Source organism: Cryptomeria japonica, chromosome 8, assembly GCF_030272615.1.
Source record: "Cryptomeria japonica chromosome 8, Sugi_1.0, whole genome shotgun sequence".
NCBI lineage: Eukaryota > Viridiplantae > Streptophyta > Pinopsida > Cupressales > Cupressaceae > Cryptomeria > Cryptomeria japonica.
The window spans coordinates 736581016-736603342 of record NC_081412.1 but is presented as its reverse complement, the minus strand read 5'-3'; positions in this window follow the sequence as shown (position 1 = coordinate 736603342).

The window sequence follows — 22327 nt, the reverse complement described above, 5'->3', positions numbered from 1 at the left end:
AGGGAAGATCCCTTCATCACTCCTAGAGTCAAAGCTCCCCAAGCCATCCTGAGATCTTTTAATGAAGCATTTACTCCCAAACACCTTGAATTACTTGACTAAGGGTTTCCGGTCATACAATAGTTGATAAGGTGTCATATTGTTGTTTGTTCTCAACTGAACTTGGTTCAAAGTGTATGCTGCAGTATGAACCACTTCCTTCCAATACATATCCAAAAAAGTTGCCTCATTGAACATGGTTCTAGCCATTTCCTTGACTATCATGTTCTTCCTTTCTACCACACCATTTTCTTGTGGTTTCTTGGGGGATGAGTATTGTCTTCTAATTTCATGTCTTTCACAATAATATTCAATCTCATTTGATGTGAACTCTCCACCCTAGTCTAATCTTAGGCATTTCAACTTGCACCCACTTTCCTTCTCTACCATCCTCTAGAAGATCTTGAATCTGTCAAATGCTTGTGATTTATCTTTTAGGAAGACCCATGTCATTCTTGAATAGTCATCAATGAAGAGCATAAAGTATCTCTCACCGGCAAGAGCTCTTGTCCCAGTCTGACCACATAGATTTACATGTACAGGTTTGAATGGTCTTGAGGTGTTGTGTTCTTTTGTCTTAAAGTTCACTTTATTCTGTTTTCCTTTAACACATTCATCACAAAATGTGTTGACGGTTCGATGATGGGTGGAATATTTCACACATAGTCATTTTTGCTTACTGCAACTAGATTATCAAAATTCATGTGGCCCAATCTTCTATGCCACAACCATCTTTCATCCACTTGTCCCAACATGCATTGGGATTCAAAAAATTCTTTCAAGTTGTATACATTTTTGTATGTCCTCTTGCCTTCTACTACAACCTGGTTGGTACTCTCCTTTATCTATCAACTAGTAGAATCAAAGGTGAATTTATAACCTATTGCACACATTTGACTCACACTCAGCAAATTGTGCTTCAGGCCTTCTACATAATATACATCATGTGCTTTCAGTTTGCCATCAATATCTAGAGTACCCTTTCCCTTTATCTTGATAGATGAGTTGTCTTCAAACCTCAGTGAGCTACCATTCCAATCTTCAAGTTTGATAAATTTCTTTTTATCACTGATCATGTGGTTGGAACAGCCACTGTCTACAACCCATGAGTTTCTTCTTTCTGCATGTAGGGAAGTCTGCACTATTAGACTAGATTCTTCTTTGTCCTTTTTTTTCTCAACCCAAACCAGTTTAGTTTCCTTCTTGTTGTCATCTGCAATTTTATGCTTTGGTTTTACTACCGGTTCCTGTTTAGGAGTTGTCCTCTTCTACTTTATTTTCCTATTTTTACAATGCTTTGAAATATGTCCAAACTCATGACAATTATAACACTTTACATTCATATTAAATGATGAGTTTGGAATATTATTGTAGGAAACTGGTTGACTTCTCCTACACCCATAGCTTCTATGACCTGATCCATTACATTGATAACATATGACATTCATCTCCTGGAGTGCAGCAAAAGAGTTTCTATTTTCATAACTTACAGTGGGCTTATTCATTAATCTACAGTTAGCTAACCTATGTCCAAATTTGTTACACCGATAACAGTAACATGAAAGTTTGGAACATACCAGTTATGTTGCCTTGGTCTTGCAAACGTCTGTCTCACCGGGGGTATTCCTTTCATGTTGCTAACTCTAGTGAATCCTTCATGATCAACCTTTGCATTTCTCCTAAGATCTACATTCTGGTACATTAAGTGTTGTCTCTGGTTCATTTATTATGTATACCAGTTTATGTGGTGGTTTCTAACAGCTCCTGCATAAGTCTTCTTACTGGTATCCTTGCATACTGTGAGTGTTTTCTTCTCTTCACCTTCACTTGAAGAAGTGAACTATATCTCCTTACTGAATGTATCTTTTTTGTTTGAACTTTGTCCTTCTTCAAATCCTAAACCACCAGTATCTTTAGATTGCTTCTATTTGCCCAACATCTTGTCCAAGGCTTCTGAGCTACCCTCAAATTTGCTCCTCATTTTTAGTTCATCCTTACTCTTTTCAATCTCCTTTATGGGCTTCACTATTTCTTCCTCTAGTTCTTGATGCTCTTTTTCCTTTTTCATTAGATTAGAGTATGTAACTTCACATATCCTCTTGGCTTCTTCCAAATGAAGTTTCAAGTCATAAATCACTTGATTGGACTCATCCAGAGATTGCTTCAGGTGATCTTGTTCTTTTACAGCAACAAGCTTAACTTTCTTGAGATATCTTCTTGTCTTACTTAACTCCTCAAGAGCACTTATGAGCTTGCCTTCTAGATCCACTTCAGCTTCAATGTCTTCATCTTCCTCTTCTTCCACAACCAGTTCATCTAGTGCCATAAAGAGATTAACTTCTCTTTCATCTTTATGGTAGTCATCTTCTAATGCACTCTCTTCATCTATGGAATCATCCTCAAAGGTATATATATAGACACCTAAAAATGTCTCATTGATCATGTACTAATTATTCTTCTGATTGATTAAATAATTATTTAATTATTTAATTAAGATTAATTAATCTTATTCTTCTAATTTCATATTTCCTCATAATCTTACTAATCATTCTATTTCTTATTCTTTCATCATTTAATCATTTTAACCTTTTTTATGTTAATTAAATATTTATTATTTAATTAATTCTGATTAATTCCCCAATTTAAATAATCTTTATTATTTAAATAAATTCCAATTTCTATCTCTAATCAATTAATAATTCAACCCTTTTCTAAATATTAATTAAATATTTATTATTTAATTAATTGGCATTTAATCCTTTAAATTAAATAATCTTTATTATTTAATTAAATTCCATTTATAAAATAATTAAATAGTTTCTTTAAATTATTTAACTAGCTAATTAATTCTCCAATTCCCAAAACCCCAAATTCTAATTTCATTTAGTTTCAAATTCTTCTAATTTCTTCTAAATTCAATTACATGTGCATGATTTCAAAAATCAAATTGAAAATCAAAGTCAAGTTCTAAATATATTCAAATACGAAATTTAATTTAAAATAAATTCAATTATTTGAATTAAATCTCATGCAAAAGATTAAATTGAAAATCTAAGTTAAAGTGCAAGCACATGCTAAATTAATTAGTTTAATCAATTAATTAATTAAATCATTTATCTCTCCAATCTCTATTTTCATCTTTTAGTTATCTTTTATCTAAATAAAGCTTTCTTTGTCATCTTCTTTAATTTGCTCCAATCATTCTTTTTCTTCCTTCAGTTAGCTTTTTCTCAATCAATTGACTTAATTAATCTATTCAATCTATTCAGTTTCACCTCCAAATCAATAGTTCAACTATCAATTTTGATGTGAGCTCACCTGAGTTCCACCTCTTGATCAATTTGTTCCACCTTTCAATCAATCTTCTCCAATTATCTATAAATTGAGCATTCAATCTCCATTTTCAACAATCACGAACTTTGAATATTTGTGTCAATTGCAGGTTGTTAGTGCAATATCTGAGAGCCATCATACCACAAAGAGGAGAAGAACAATGGAAGTTATATGCAGTCACAGAATAGGGAGTTTTGATTGAATTACTTTATAATTCCTATTTTGATTTGATTGTGTTATTTCATTGTCTGTTTGTTTGAATTCTTTGATTAGATAGGGATTCATGATTTCCCTTTGAATTCTAATTGATGCTTTAGAGATGAATTCTTTGACATGCAACATTTTGGTGAACCCGACATGAAACAACAACTAATTAACCTTCTCTATTTTCTGTGCTATTTTTGCAGATCATACGGATTTATTCACTTTTTGTAGGTTTTGCATGGGTTTCAAAAATAGACCTCTTCGTCACACATTCACAGTTGCATCATTACGCAATTGCATAGACATAACTACATAATCAACCTTTCAAGGTCATGCAATCAACCTTTCAGGGTCATGCAATCGACCTTTTAGGATCACACAATCGATTTCTCAAGACCACGCATTCGCTCTAAGATTATTACGCATTCGTTAGGAAAATTGATGCTCTATTATTTTTATTCTTATTTCCTTTCTATTCTCTAATCTATGTAATTCTACATGAAATTGAGTAAATCTAGAAACATATTATTTTTATTGCATGTTTTTGTTATAACAGTTTATGGTACATAAGGTACAATTCAGGATTTTAGGTGCCAGAAGGACAAAGGAGCAGAGAAGACAAGCTAGACGCTATCAGAGAATTCTGAAAGCAAAAAAATAGATACAAGATTGGGAAGACCAACCAACCATTGACAGATACAATGGCTTAGTTCTCTCATATCGAGTGAAATATGATTTCGTTAACATTGAATGGATGATGAGAGATCTAGCTAGAGCCTCACAATCTATTTTGCAAGATTCTAATTAAATTTAGCTTCATTTTTTTCTATTTTTTGTGTTATCTGCTTGTGTGCCACACAATCGCTTTGTTATCATCATGCAATCGACTTATTAGGATCATGCATTTGCTCTGTTAGAATCATGCATTCGCTCTGTCAGGATCACACATTCACTCTGTTAGGATCACGCAATCGATCTGACAGAATTACGCAATCGCCTATTCAGGGTCACACAATCACGCAGGTATCATCACTCATTCGTTTATGTTAATTTTGGGTTCTCTATTTTCTGTTGATTTAATTTTACTACTAATCATCTATTTGCAGTATGTGGCAAATTTATAGAAAGGATCGGATTAGTATTAGATTAAATGCACTCATGCTCTCACACTTTATTTTTTGGTGCTTAAAACCAACATTGGTTAAAATTGACATGCATGCATAACACTTCAGTTTGGGCTTAAAATCAATATTGGTTAAAATTGACATGCATGTATAACACTTCAATTTGGACTTAAAATCAACAATGGTTAAAATTGGCATGCATGCCTTCACATTTCAGTTTGGTGTTTAAAATTGACATGCACATGCGTATTCAACACCTTAATTTGGGCTTTAAAATGAACGTGAATCAAGTTGCATATAGATTAAATCACATTTGATTTTCTTAAGGGAAATAACTTTTATCGTGTTTGGATTGGACCTACTATTGCATTAACTAACTTTCCACCCACCTTCAAGGTCTTGGGACAAAGGAAGGAGGTGACAACGACACTCAATTTAATTTTATTTCACGTAGAGAGGGGTATCTTTGACTGGGGATTTCATCACCCCACAAAGGTAATTCAAATTGAGATGCATTGGGGATATCATCTCTCCCAGAGTACTCTCGAGCGGGTTTTTTGAGCCGATATATAAATATACTGGTTAGGCGGCTAGAGTGTTGAGTGAATTCGATGTATGTGGGGGCCTTCCCTGCATCGATAAGCTCAACTAAAGTCTTAAGTGGCTTGCTCTAAGAATTTGTCATTGGATTGGGACCCCTCAAAATTTTACAATAAGAACCAACTTAGTAGCCCAAAACCCTACATTTAGTGATTCTGGGAGTGCAGATTGTACCCCATAGATATCCTTCATGTACCTTGCATTATGATACAGAAATCCATCGGTTATAAGATCTTCAAATCTTTGGGGTAAGAGAGACTGGCATGCCCCAAAAGTGTGTGCTGTGGAGTGGAGCCAATGCTGCCAGACTCTGTATCTATTCATTTTGTTTTAGTATTTTATTGTAAGGGCCTCATTTGAATGGTTTTCAATTTCCAGCCTTAGATTGTGTAGTCACATAAATCTGTCCACTTAATTAAATGAATATTTAGTATTTATTTGATTATTTAACCATCAATTAATAATTAATTAAATTAATATTTAATTAATTCATCTTAACCCTCTTCTCCTATTAATTAAATAAATTATTCAATTTATTTGATTTAATTCACTTAACCAAATTCAGACCATTAATTAAATAAATAAATCATATTTATTTAATTAAATATTCTCTCACATTTAAATAAATTAATATTTATTTAAATCCCCCAAAATCCCACCTCTCACATTTAAATAAATTAACATTTATTTAAATCACCTTTATCCTCCACCCACTTGCATTTTCCTACAAATGCAAGTTGCACAATTATTTTAAATAAATAATTTATTTAAAATCCTATTTATCCTCACCCACTTGAAACCTTTAATGGTTTCCCTTAAAGTATTCAAACTTGATGGCTTCCTTCTATAGTCTTCTTAAGACTTTAATGGTTTTCCTTAAAGTCTTCAAGCCTTTAATGGTTTCCCTCAAAGTCTTCAAGCATTTAAATGCTTTATCTTCATTTTCTCATTTAAATAAATTAATATTTATTTGAATATTTATCCAAATGCAAATTACACCATTTAATTGAAATAAATGATTTTATTTTAATTGAAAATACCAAAATTTCTCCCACTTGCATTTTCCTACAAAATCCACTTGTATGCCTAAACCCCTTCTAGATTCTTCTAAGCCCTTCCTAATTAGCCTAAATTCATCCCTTAAATATTGTCACATTCCTAAGCAAATTGGAGTCACTTCTCAAAGACTCCAAAGTCTTTGAAAAGCAATTAATGCTTTGTGTGTTCAACAAATTAACCCTCAAAGTCTTGGATAACCTTTGAAAGCTTCCAACCTTCAACCACTAAATGGCTCAAAGTCTTTGATAACCATTGAAGGCTTTCAACCTTCAACCACTTAATCCCCAAAGTCTCCAATAACCATTAATGGTTACCTCAAACCCTCCCACATGGTTAAAACATTTGTTTTGACTCAACCTCTACCCAACCCAAAGGTCTCATCAGGCCATTAATGCTTTGACCATGATTATCTCTTAAACATTTGCACAAAGGTTTATCCTTGGATTAACTCTTAATCCAGTGGGTAATCTTAATTTAGACTTGACCCTTGCCTTCTAGATAACCATGAGGTCTTCTCAGGCCTTTAATGCCTCCAACCTCTTCTCTCAACCCAATCCTATGTTGAAACTTGTCACCATTTTATTGGTGCCAATTGTGCACATGGATCCCCAACTTTCAATCCTAACCCTTGTTAAGATTGCTCAATCTTAACCCTTCATTTCCCTATTTCTTCTATAAATAGAACCCTTCTCCTCAAGCAAAAGGAGAAGCATTTTAGAGTATTGTTGTTATACTGGCATTAGCATAGAGCTTTTTCATAGCATCACTATCTACTCTAGCATAGTATTTAGCTTTTCATTTCATATTTGAAGCTTAGTATTAAATCTCAATCCTCCATAAGCATCCATAGTGCAAAAAGCTGCTGAGAGCTACACTCATTTGGGACTTGGAGAGGAGAGGAACAAGGGAGGAGCAACTATGAGCATCTTGATTAGCTATTTCATTTTATGTTTATATGCTTTCTATTTCATGCTTAATATCTCTCTTGATATGCCTGTTTAGGATAATCTTTTGTTGCTAACACTAATGTTTGTTTCTTGTGCTCTTGTGTGTGTTGTCATCAAACAGATTTTCTAATCCTTTTTGCAGAGCATCATTTGGTGAACCTGACGTGAATCCAAACACCAAAAAGATCATTTTTTTTTTTAACCAATAACATGTTTGAATGTTGAAAATGTCACACAGGTTGCGATTTTGACACTGTTTTGGTGCGTTTGGCATTATTTTGGCGCTATTCCCCCTGTTTCAGTTCTTTTCCCTTCTCTGTCTTTCCCTTTCTTTTAATACGTTTGTGTTAAATAGTGCCTCTGTTCAAACGCAGACTAGCGCTATTGTAACAAAACGTTGTACAAATCACCTTGTAACCAAAAAAAAAAAAAAAAAATTTAGGCTTGTAGAAGCCCACCAAATAGGCAGATTTTACTAACTATTTTTCTCTTTTGTGCAGATTTAAATTAGATTAAAGAGTAGATTTATATTTTTTACTAACTTGTTTTTGAAGTTGGTTTTAAAAATGAATTCACTTTTTAGTTTGGTTTAAAATTAACTTCACATTTCAAATTTGGGCTTTTGAAAAAGAATCACACATTTGTTTGGGGCTCTTAAAAAGAATTTCATTGTTCAAAGGTAAAAAGAACCACAAACTTATACAAAAACAACTTTATTTTTTTTTTTTGCAAGTTAGGAAACAAACTTCGTTTTGGTGCTTAAAATCAACAAGGCAAATTTTATTTCTTGCATCAAGATAAAACTCACAATCCACACTTCCATTTTTTGTGCAAATAAAATTCACAATCAACTTGTCTCATTTTTAAAGCAATCTTACTTCATGCAAACGTGTTTTTCATTAAGTTGACCAGGATTTTCAAATTCTAGTTTACTCAAACAATTGCCTTTGAAAATTAAAAAGAACACCATGATTGTTGGAGCAACATCTCCAAATAGTTAGATCACATTGCAATGGTAGATTAAAAAGAACAAGTGTTTTTCGTGCTTGGCACACTTGTGCAAAGAGTTGGTCGAGTGGTCCTACTTCTAACACACACTATCCTCTCCCTTGGCTTTCGTGGTCCTAGGTGCAAGAGAAAAGTGTTAGTAACACTCAAAATTTTATCTTTTTAAGAGAGGCCTGCCAAGAGACACATCACTCTTGGGAACGACCTTGAGCGGTAAATCCTTCGAGCCGCTATAGAAATCAGGTGTGAGCGAAAGCTGTAGCCTTGGGTATAGCTGTTCCTACAGTGTAACTGGCCGAAAGGACAAATGGGCCCCACCACCAGTTACAAGGCTCTTAAGTGAGTCACTGCAGAATGAACTTATGTCCAAAAACATCGAACATGACTAAACACTTTTAAGTAGTAGCCCACCCGTTCTATTGATTGAGGATATTTGAGATATAATTTAGTGCAAGAGCATAGATGGTTTTGCTCCCAAGATACTCACCATACATATTTCCTTGAGTAGAAACATAGCTTTTTGAAAAGTCACTTGTGGCTTGATAAAAGTGGTGACTCCCCCATCATAGGGATCATCTATTTGTTATGCTCGTGCAAGACTTAGTATATCACATCCTTACCTGCCATGGCGGGATTCATAAGGTATGTAGTACCAAAGTCGAAGAAATATCAAGATGTGGGCTAAATTTATCACAACTGGCCATTTGACCTTAGGGATAAAAAGTGTTTGAAGTGTGTTCATTTTACAGACCTAGTGCAAATTGAGCCGACTTCAGGCTTTGGAAATACACCTTAAAATAAATCTAAAGGAAGGGTCAAAAACAAGTCCAAGGATTGGGTTGATCTAGACCCATACTCATTTGTGCCTTTGAGGCTACAATTTTGTGTTTGGGTGCTTGCTTTGTTTTCTTGTCAAAGAAAAATCAGAAAATCACTTTCAAAAACAAAGTACTCATCCAACATCTGTCAACACAACCAAAAATACCAAAAACAAAGTGCAAACAACACAGAGTCACAACTTTTATGACCATTCTTCACATCTTGCGAAAGAAGAAGTGTCATCAGAATATTACTTTGAAAAGAAGACCATTAAGCTCAAAGGCTTTAATCAAAAGGAGGAAATTCTTCTATCTCAATAGACAAATCTTTGTCTCACATAGAGTCTTTCTACATCGCATGCGTCTATACCTTCAAGGTAAAACAAACGAGTTTGATTCAGAATCATTGAACCGCAGAGCTTTTATGCAATATAGAGCTCTGAGTTATCACAAAAATCAAGGAGGAAAGATTAACCCCAAATTCTTCCCAAACATTTGTATCACCTACAACACAGCTCGAGAAGTGCCACCAACACCTGAAAGGGAAGAAGACGAGTTTGTCCCATTTGTGACACAAAGTTTTTATTGAAAGTTGAAAAACAAAACATCCATCATCTCACTCATACATCATCACTTCATCATCAATCCATCCCAAAACTCTCAAAACATTAAGAGGTTCTTGTCCCAAGATTCCTTTTTTAGATATTGCTTGAAATCAAACACATCACATCACTTTTTAGATTGTTTCTACATCTAGGATAAGCTCATCCTAAGAGACACATCTATGCAGGTTAAAACTAGTTCATGAGTGAATCCTCTCATTACTAGGTAGTCAAAATCTGTAACACATCTCAGATTTCTCTACACCTTATCACATCCAAACTCATCAAAACAAACAAGCAATTCAAAGAAAGAATTCTGGTTACATTTACCTTTAGAGTGCTAGAGATCTACAATCCACTAATCATCCATCTTTCATCGAACAACTCATCATCATCTTCAATCAACTTCAACACAAACTTGCAAACAAAATGGCTCAAACCCGATCGCGATCAAGGCAACGAGAAATAGAAATTGAGGAAGAAGAGGACAACCTCAATGAATTTCAAGAAGCACTTGGAGGAAATGTAAATGATGAAAACCCAAGTAGTCCCACTCCTTCAACAATCGAAAGGGTTTAGCATAACCCTCACTTTAACAGATTATTTGATGAAATTCTCAGGAGCAATGCGGATGCTCACTTCTTAAGACTTGCTCAAGAAGGAGCCAAACTCCCCTCAGACTTTGATCTTGCCCAATTAAGACAAGCATCAGAAAGACAAAGTCGCCATGAGGAGGAAAGGCATAGAGATCCCATCAGATATAACATCCCTCGAGGTAACCCACCACCTCCTCCTCCTAATGAAATAGAGATGTTGCGGCAACAAGTTGAGAATCTCGCCCAACAACTTCATAGTGGTGTTAAAACCAATCAATTCTCACTTAACGACATCTGTCCCTATCCGTTTGACAGGAATCTTTATATGCCACCCTTTCCACGCGGGTTCGAAACACCAAAATTCGAAAAATATAGAGGAAAGGGGGATCCCCGTGATCATGTCCGAGAATTTCATTCTGCTTGTCTTGAAGTAGCTTATGAGGACACATACCTAATGCGCCTTTTTCCCCAAAGCTTGGGAGGAACAACCACATCATGGTTTTCCCGACTTCCAGGTGGCATTAGAACATTTGAGGAACTCATCCAGAAGTTCCTATCTCATTACTCTTATAATATTGAACGCGACATCACCATGGCTGATCTATGCAACACCAAACAAAAACCAGGTGAATTATTCGCAGTATTCCTGCAACGATGGCGCCAAATGTCTAGCAGATGTTCTCTTCAGTTACCTGAACGAGAACTAGTGGAAATTTTCATTTCCAACTTAAACGAAGAAATGGAATTTCACCTGGATGTCAAAGACACAGACTCTTTTAACGATATGATCACCAAGGGTATAAAATGTGAAAGGGCACTCATCAAAAAAGGACTCATCAAAATATTTAATGAACCAAAAGATGCTCCTCGCCCGCGCTTCAATAGCGATAAACCGAACTTCTGGAACAAGAATAAGAACATCGTCAACGATGGAGTTGTGGATGCTCGGACTGTCCAAAATGCACAACCTGTGGTTCGGTTTGCAGGACAAAATCCTCCACCTCAAAATAACACAAATGTTCCTCTTAATCAAGGTCGCATCACATCTCATGATGAACCAAGACCTCGTCCACAAAAACAAAAACGCACATACACTCCCTTAGGGGAACCCATTGAAACAGTGTTGCGACAACTCCTCTCTCAAAATTTGGTCACTCTACCTAAGCTATCAAACTATGAGCCTCAAGTCAAACCAGCATGGTGGAAAGATACTGAACACTGTGAGTTCCATCAAGGAAGAGGACACAAGACAAGTAATTGTCACCGATTGAAAGATCTCATTCAGGATCTTATTGACCAAGGGGAAATTGAAATTGAAGGGCATGACCCAAAAACAACCAATAATGATCATCAGATGTTCAAGAATCCACTTCCATCGCAAGATCAAAGGGGTCCTTCGACGTCCAGTCGAGGTCCTGATACCACTGATTATACGCAAGCTGCGTATAATTACACTGTAAATCACCTGTATGATGCCAGTGAACAAATTGCAACCATAACCTTCAAAAATCCCACCTCAAATTGAAATGTTGTTACACGTCGTGGCAAGGTCACCATCAAGGCAGCTCCACAAGGCACCACCTCCGTCCCAAAGCAGTACAATCTTGTGGAACAATTAGACAAAACCCCTGCACTTATATCCATTTTGGAGCTTTTGCGTCTGTCACCCTCTCATAAAACAATCTTGGATCAAGCACTCCAAGAGGCGTCAGTCCCTGCAAATCTAAATACGGACCAATTTCAAGCCATGGTTGGAAGTCTAAAGTCATCACCTTGTCTCACTTTTTCTGAAAGTGACAACTCTTCCTTCCAGCAACCTCATAACGCCTCACTCCACATTGAAGGCTTCGTCAACCAACACAGGATCAAGCGAGTCTTGATCGATAATGGAGCAGGCCTAAACATTTGCACACTACAGTTGGTCACAGCATTGGGATATGCAATAGAATCAGTGGATCCTTGTAAGAAGATCACCATCAAAGCCTATGATGATGCAGAGCGTTCATCCAAAGGAGCTGTGGTACTACCAATCCGAGTGGGCCCTGTGGTAAAGCACATCATCTGTCAGGTTCTGGACCTTCCTCTGCCATATAATCTATTATTAGGGAGACCTTGGATACATGCCATGCAAGCCGTTCCATCTACCTACCATCAATGTATCAAGTTCCCACATAATGGTGTAGAGATCACAATCCTGGGCGATGCAAATCCCTTTGCTTTTTGCCATAATATCAGCCATCAACCAGAGATTACTGTTCCTAATAATAGGGAAGCCATTTCCTCCACATCATATGTAAATCCTGCCTCTCTTGCCAGTTCAAACACCCCTATACCCAAGCAAGAAAAGCTTAAAATGAAAGTAGCAGAGGAAGGTCCTGGAGAATACAACTTGAGTCAGCTCTTTTGTGTGGGACAAATGCCCACTTCTCCAAGAACACATGGTAAACCACAGCAGTTACTCCAGCAACCACTAATCACGCCTGCATGTGCCTTAACGCCTTTCATCCTTGGAAAGAGTCAAGAGGAAGAGACACAAGATGAGGACCTAGCGGACTGGATCTACAAAGATCCCATCACCACTGACATACCGCGAGTTACACTTCCTACGGAACAATATGGCAAAGGCCTCCTTATTATGCAAAGAATGGGATATGATGGTCAGAGTGCTTTGGGATACTGCAAACAAGGACGACACGAACCGCTGCTACCAGAATTCAAGCCCAAAGGTAATACAGGCCTAGGTTTTGAAAAAGAGATTCTTCCTAAACTCAGATTCAAAGGAAAACCTAGCAAACCATTTTGCCCACCTACTGCAAAGAGGACACCTTTCATAATCAAAGCACCATCAAACACTATCCCCACTGCCCCATCGAGGCTCACAAACCCACCACAACCATCTACAATGCCAATCATCCCACCAAATGAACCAGTAATACCACCAGCAGTACCATTAGCAGTAGCAACTGCATCAGAACCCGCCACGACATCTATGGCACCAGCAGTTCCTGCAGAAACCACTGAGTCACCATTGCCGATACTTCCAATAACAAATCCTTTAATCCCCATCATGGTTCCTGCAGCACCAATCACCTCAAAGGTACATAAACCAATCACGCCTGCAGTATTCAACTCCAGCGACATCCCAGTATGGTATAGCAATCGGATGCTCGAAAGTGATTCAGAGACTGACTCACATGAGTGGGAATTTGATTCTGTACAGCTTAACACTTCAGATGAGGAAGACACGTCACCACCTCCGCCACGCAAAGACATTCCTGTTTACGGAGAAGCACAGATAAAGACCACTTGGGTACCTGAGCTGGAAACATCTTCCACAGACCCTACGTCTCATCCTACGCCGGATTCTGACAGGGAGAGTACCATCAACGACCTTCACCACACTGTCTTAACCCTCACTGATACATCTCCCGCACTTAACTTAATCGATGAGGTAATGCCCATTATCCACCCTGAACTCATCGAATGGAATCAACCAAATCCCCCATGTCTTGACCTCTTCCAAAACGATGAGGCTATCATTGACTTTTTGGAATTAAGGGATAATCTACCAAGCGGGGATCACAAAGCTGGATTCGCCATTGAACTTAATAGCGCAGCATACTTCGGGGCGGATGCCAAACCCTTCAGCTGCAAAAATATAACATTAAAACATGGATCTTCTAGTGAAAACCACACTGTGGCACTGTTTGATCCAACAAAAGTAAAAAGAAAGAGCGTATCCAACGGTGAAAACCTCTCTGAGGCGCCTGAGGATGAAGGGTTTGAGATTCTCCCTGCTAATACACAACAGGAACGATCAACGATCCTCATTGAGGAGACCAAAGAATACAATGTGGGGACTCCTGAAAACCCTCATATCATACATCTGGCATCTCTTCTCACTCCAGAGGAACAACCTCAATTTATAGAGTTCTTCCAACAGCGTCAGATCAACTTTGCATGGTCATATGCAGACATGCCTGGGCTTGATCCTGATTTAGTCATGCATCATCTCACAGTAGCAAAAGGAGCCAAACCTGTCAAGCAGAAGCTTCGTAAGATGCATCCTCAGATTGCCGTGCTAGTCAAAACAGAACTCAAGAAACTCCTGGATGTTGGTTTCATTAGACCAATTGATTATGCAGAATGGATCTCCAACATTGTACCAGTTGGCAAACCAAAAGGGGGCATCCGCATTTGTACAGACTTCAGAGATCTAAATAAAGCATGTCCTAAGGATGACTTCCCTCTACCAAATATCGACATCATAGTAGATTTGACAGCAGGACATGCCATGCTTTCACTCATGGATGGCTTTTCGGGATACAATCAAATAAAGATCGCACCAGAGGACCAACATAAGACAGCCTTCACATGTCCATGGGGCACATACTGCTGGAATGTAATGCCTTTTGGTCTAAAGAATGCAGGAGCGACCTATCAAAGAGCAATGACCACCATCTTCCATGACATGATGCATACTATAATGGAAGATTATGTGGATGACTTACTAGCAAAATCACTTACTAGAGAAGGACATCTTCACATCTTAGATCAAATATTTGATAGACTGGAACAATATCATGTTCGACTCAACCCAAAGAAATGTGTCTTCGGAGTGACCTCCGGGAAGCTTCTAGGATACATTGTCTCAAGCAAAGGTATTGAGGTCGATCCAGCAAAGGTTAAGGCAATCATGGACATGCCACCTCCAAAGAATATCAGTCAGCTAAGGACACTACAAGGGCGGCTTCAATCCATCCGCAGATTCATTGCACAATTGGCTGATAAGTGTCACCCCTTCACACACCTGCTACACAAGAACATACGCTTCCAATGGGATGACAGATGCCAGCAAGCATTTCAGGCACTTAAAGAATATCTCATGAATCCACCCTTGTTGATGCCACCAGATCCAAGTAGACCGTTGTTACTCTATATCTCAGCAACATGTACAGCATTGGGTGTACTACTGGCACAACATAATGCAGAAGGAAAAGAGTGTGCTATTTACTACATCTCTCGCACACTGGTTGGCTATGAACTCAATTACACACCTATTGAGCGAGCTTGCCTAGCAGTAATCCTGGCAGCCACTAAATTGCGGCACTATCTGTTAACACACAAGGTACAACTCATCGCAAAAATTGATCCACTCAAGTATTTACTCAGCAAAGAAGCATTGACAGGTCGTTTGGCCAAATGGGTAATGATTCTAAGTGAATTCGACATTGAGTATGTGGACCGTAAGGCTATCAAAGGTCAGGTCATTGCAGATCAATTGGCCGATGCACCTCTCATAGGCGATCATCCTCTCATTTCCAATTTTCCAGATGAAGAGATATTCATGATCACAGAAGCACAACCATGGAAACTATATTTTGATGGTTCATACACTAGGCACGGCTCGGGGGCAGGCATTCTGTTTATCACACCTCAAGGTGATAGCATCCCGAAGTCTTACAGGCTCACATTTCCATGCACAAACAACATAGCAGAGTATGAGGCCTTGATCACGGGACTCAGGTTAGCCGTACAATGGAAATTACAAGAACTACAAGTATATGGCGATTCCCAACTAGTCATTCGACAAGCAACAGATGAATATCAGACCAAAGATGATAAACTCATGCCATATAAGCAAATGGTGGACAATCTAAAGGCATCATTTACTACTATCACTTTTGAGCAGATACCAAGAGATCAGAATCGAGCTGCTGATGCCATGGCTACCATCGCATCTCTCCTAGATCTTCCACAAAATTCAACACGCTACGAGTTCTTGGTAGAACAGCTTTGGATCCCCGCTTATGATATCCCTGAATCTGAAATGATATGTCGCCTTGTTGGTTCTGAATCCCCATGGTACGGTGAGTTCTACACCTATCTTCGCGATCATACCCTTCCTCCCAACCAATCGAATAACCAACGAAAAACCTTCATTCGCCAAACTGCTCGATATACCATTATTGCCGAAATCTTATACCGACGTAGTCTTGATGGTACTCTCCTTCGATGTCTGGAACAAGATGAGATAACAAAGGTTTTGGAAGAGGTACATGAAGGAATTTGCGGGACTCATTCAAGTGGTCCGTCACTCGCCAAGAAACTCTTGCGAGCTGGATATTATTGGCCATCTATGGAAAAGGATTCCTACTACTTTGTCAGGAAATGCAAGAAATGTCAAGTTCATGGCGACCTGATACATGCACCAGCACAGGAACTACAACCAATCACAACACCATGGCCTTTTTGTCAATGGGGTCTTGATCTTGTGGGTAAAATCCATCCATCTTCATCCAATGGCCATAAATTCATTATTACCGCCACCGAATATTTCACCAAGTGGATCGAAGCTGTTCCACTTACCCAAGTCACCGGCAAGCAGATCGCCTCATTCATCCTCAATTACATCATCTGCCGGTATGGTGTGCCCATGTCCATTGTCACAGATAACGGTCTTCCTTTCAAAAATCAGGATGTCTGTGAGCTTTGTGATAAATTTCATATCCAACACCGCTTTTCCACTCCCTATTACCCACAAGGCAATGGTCAGGCCGAAGCATCCAATAAAAACATATTGAGGATCCTAAAGAAGACAGTCAATGATGCCGGTCGTGATTGGCATGTTCAATTGAATCCAGCGCTATGGGCATATCGAACTAGCATTCGAACCCCTACAGGTGCAACTCCTTATTCATTGGTCTATGGTGCAGAAGCTATCTTGCCTATTGAGGTCGAGATACCATCATTAAGGGTTTCCTTGCACAATCTCATTGATGATGACGCATACAGAGTCTCACGCCTTCAGGACTTGGAGCTACTTGATGAGAAGCGACAAGCTGCATACAACCATCTCAAAGCCTATCAGCAGCGCATGAGTAGAAGTTACAATCACCGAGTTAGATCTCATACATTTGAGGTAGGTGATCTTGTTCTTCGAGAAAATCCTCGCAACCAACCAAATAGAGAACATCAAGGCAAGTTTGAATCAAACTGGCTGGGCCCATATGTTGTCACTGCTGTATTCGGGTCCGGGGCATATCAGTTGGCTACTTCAGAAGGAGAACCGCTTGCAGATCCAATCAATAGCATGCACCTCAAAAGATTTTATACCTAAGGTGTACAGAGCATCAGGCTCCCCTACATATCAGAAAAATACCAAAAACATTCAGAAAATGTCCTGAAGAAAATACAAAAACATTCAAAAAAGTAAAGAAAAATCATGCATCCAAATGGTGAACAACCACTCCGGTGGCACCTTGGGTAAGTACGATGGCGAAAACCTGGCAAACAGGCGCCACTCGTAAAGGCTATGGCTCCATTGTCTTTCAGGCTTGTTGCAATCACATTCATACATACACACATCCATCCATCTAACCATGGCTTGTTATTTTATCTGTAATCCAAGAAAGTACTTCATGCGTCTAGCATCATGCTTTTTCATAAATCATGTCCAACTTGGGGGCAATGCCCTTACAATCTAGATGATGGAAGTGGATTCTACATTACTGGTGATTCATTGGCAAAAACATTCAAAAATGTCTCGCAAAATACAAAAACATTCAAAAATGTCTCGCAAAATACAAAAACATTCAAAAATGTCTCGCAAAATCCAAAAACATTCAAAAATGACTCACAAAATCCAAAAACATTCAAAAATGACTCACAAAATCCAAAAACATTCAAAAACTATTACACAAAATCCAAAAACATCGAAAAACCCATCGAAAATCACACCAAAACATGGCAACACCTTGTACATATTCATTCAAGCAGATGCAAAACCAACATTAACACAGTACTCACACAATGACCATTTATCAATCGACCACACAATCCACATCCAACAAATCAGAAACTGTCTTTAAAAACAAGGATGCATCCTTCCTTACCAAAACAAAGACAAAAGTGACGTTTTCTTTGACAAGAAAATTATGTTAAGCTATCAAATGCTTGGTTGATTCGTGAGTAATTCATTTGTTTATCTGTATCGGGATCTTTCAGCATTGTTTTGTATCGTTTGCGCATTATTTCCGATGAAGTTCTGGGACATGTACTAATGGTGTCTACGTGGGAAGTTCACCAAGCTACGTGATCTTATGCAAAATGCAGTCATAGATCACTACGGCTTGCTGACTACAGCGTATACCTCGACCATATGAGCATGAACCATTACCAAGGATCCATATTCTTTATTCTTTATGTATATATTGTTTGTTTGCAGGTACAATTCTCTTTCTTTGGTTCCTCCTACCTCATCCAAACTGGATAAAGGTTTTATCTCTTATTACGGTATGCACTTGTCTCAGGATATGATCAGCCTAAGATCAAGGAGGACGATCCAAGTCATGCATGAACGGTGATAATCCTTGTCTGTTCCGCAAGCAATACTCAGGTCAACTTGATCCATTATATCAAGTTGCTTGTATTAACTTGCTATATAAAAATCCATGTAAGAAATACTCTGGTCATCTTGAATCTTTATGTCAAGTTGCTTGTATTTTCTTACAACATTTTAAAGCTCAATGATGAAAAATAATGCACCATGGATCATCATTCCATCTCATTTGTATATATTGCATTCCGTTGCATTCCATCCATCCATACATTCATAAATAGCTGCATATCATTCATACATAGTAATGACAATGGATACTCTATTTTCCTCTTCTTCCATAGGAATGTAATAGGTCCTCCATTTCTTCTATCTAACATTGCACCCCCCCCCACCCTCCCCATCTCAATAATCAGCATCACATACCCTACATCGTGTCCCAATTAGCCTAATCAAGCCACGTTCATCACCATCCATCTCTAACTAGGAGGGATTGTGTTTCCTATCCTAAGTCATCCAATAAGTCAAGAAAGTTACTCTATCTGCACAGATACATCGTCTCACACACACCTAGACTATCAACAGATACTCTGATCAAGTATCTTCGGGTCTCAACAGGTAATCGATTATGGTAATCCTAGACTACATCAGGCATTTATCATAATGACCTAGTCTCAACGGGGCTACCATGATTCCCCACAACCATCCATCACACGCACATACTATCAATTGATTAGCCAATCAAACACAATCCAACGGACAATTACATCAATTGTCTACGTCTCAACGAGTATTTTGCTTCATATACCTTGACTTCATCGGGCAATTACATCAATTGTCTAAGTCACATCAGGTCACTTTGATTCACTTACTCAGACTTTATCATGTCCAAGCGACCAACTGACATCAACTGTCACGCTTTGACTTGACCGGGGCAATTAAACCGATTGCACCAGATTGTCCAAACAATTTTGATCAATTGTATAGCATCAATCCAAACCCCACACTACATCTGCTATGTATCTCTTGCATGACCTCAGGGTACTCGCTGGCTTGTTGTTTCTTCATATTCACTCCATTTTCTCTCATTCTTTCATCCTTAGTTCTAATTTCTTCTATTCTACCTCCCTTCCACTTTTCATTCTTTTCGAGAGATCGCCCAATTTTTCAAAAAAAAAAAAAAAAAAAAAAAAAATTCGGCCCATCTCTCGAGGGGGCATACCACCCATTAAATTTACATTTTATGGGGCATTTCTTCACACCTATTTTTCTTTCTTTGAAACGATGCGATAAACTGCACCGTCTCAAAGAGGGGCAAATGTAGTCACATAAATCTGTCCACTTAATTAAATGAATATTTAGTATTTATTTGATTATTTAACCATCAATTAATAATTAATTAAATTAATATTTAATTAATTCATCTTAACCCTCTTCTCCTATTAATTAAATAAATTATTCAATTTATTTGATTTAATTCACTTAACCAAATTCAGACCATTAATTAAATAAATAAATCATATTTATTTAATTAAATATTCTCTCACATTTAAATAAATTAATATTTATTTAAATCCCCCAAAATCCCACCTCTCACATTTAAATAAATTAACATTTATTTAAATCACCTTTATCCTCCACCCACTTGCATTTTCCTACAAATGCAAGTTGCACAATTATTTTAAATAAATAATTTATTTAAAATCCTATTTATCCTCACCCACTTGAAACCTTTAATGGTTTCCCTTAAAGTATTCAAACTTGATGGCTTTAAAGTCTTCAAACTTGATGGCTTCCTTCTATAGTCTTCTTAAGACTTTAATGGTTTTCCTTAAAGTCTTCAAGCCTTTAATGGTTTCCCTCAAAGTCTTCAAGCATTTAAATGCTTTATCTTCATTTTCTCATTTAAATAAATTAATATTTATTTGAATATTTATCCAAATGCAAATTACACCATTTAATTGAAATAAATGATTTTATTTTAATTGAAAATACCAAAATTTCTCCCACTTGCATTTTCCTACAAAATCCACTTGTATGCCTAAACCCCTTCTAGATTCTTCTAAGCCCTTCCTAATTAGCCTAAATTCATCCCTTAAATATTGTCACATTCCTAAGCAAATTGGAGTCACTTCTCAAAGACTCCAAAGTCTTTGAAAAGCAATTAATGCTTTGTGTGTTCAACAAATTAACCCTCAAAGTCTTGGATAACCTTTGAAAGCTTCCAACCTTCAACCACTAAATGGCTCAAAGTCTTTGATAACCATTGAAGGCTTTCAACCTTCAACCACTTAATCCCCAAAGTCTCCAATAACCATTAATGGTTACCTCAAACCCTCCCACATGGTTAAAACATTTGTTTTGACTCAACCTCTACCCAACCCAAAGGTCTCATCAGGCCATTAATGCTTTGACCATGATTATCTCTTAAACATTTGCACAAAGGTTTATCCTTGGATTAACTCTTAATCCAGTGGGTAATCTTAATTTAGACTTGACCCTTGCCTTCTAGATAACCATGAGGTCTTCTCAGGCCTTTAATGCCTCCAACCTCTTCTCTCAACCCAATCCTATGTTGAAACTTGTCACCATTTTATTGGTGCCAATTGTGCACATGGATCCCCAACTTTCAATCCTAACCCTTGTTAAGATTGCTCAATCTTAACCCTTCATTTCCCTATTTCTTCTATAAATAGAACCCTTCTCCTCAAGCAAAAGGAGAAGCATTTTAGAGTATTGTTGTTATACTGGCATTAGCATAGAGCTTTTTCATAGCATCACTATCTACTCTAGCATAGTATTTAGCTTTTCATTTCATATTTGAAGCTTAGTATTAAATCTCAATCCTCCATAAGCATCCATAGTGCAAAAAGCTGCTGAGAGCTACACTCATTTGGGACTTGGAGAGGAGAGGAACAAGGGAGGAGCAACTATGAGCATCTTGATTAGCTATTTCATTTTATGTTTATATGCTTTCTATTTCATGCTTAATATCTCTCTTGATATGCCTGTTTAGTATAATCTTTTGTTGCTAACACTAATGTTTGTTTCTTGTGCTCTTGTGTGTGTTGTCATCAAATAGATTTTCTAATCCTTTTTGCAGAGCATCAGATTGTATTCTGTATCTTTTTATGTATCATTGTATCAGACCAATATTGAGTCAGTTATTTGGGCTATCTCAAGCCCTATCCTCCATATCTCTGAATTTTCTGAGATTGTTTGAAAACCAGTTCAGTCAGCTATATTTACCTCCAAACAATTGTTCTCAAACTTGGAAAAACACAAAACTTGTCCTAAACATGGAACTACTGAAAACAAAGTCCAATTTTTGAAACGTCAAAACTCAAAGGTTTATACACTTGTCACCATAGGAAGTCCTTGAATAGTCCTTATTTACATCCTTAATATCATCCTAAGTCCTTGCATAGCCCTCATTTATGTCCTTACATAGTCCTTATTTACGTCCTTATTATTGTCCTTAGTCCTTGCATAGTCCTCATTTACATCCTTATTATCATCCTCAGTCCTTGTTATCGCCCTCATATCAGTCTTTGTCTAGACCTCATATATGTTTGTGTTAGTCCATCATCATTTGCATAATCATCCTACAAATTCATAGGATGAGTCTTAATGGGTCTCCCTGGTGATGGTTTTCTCCC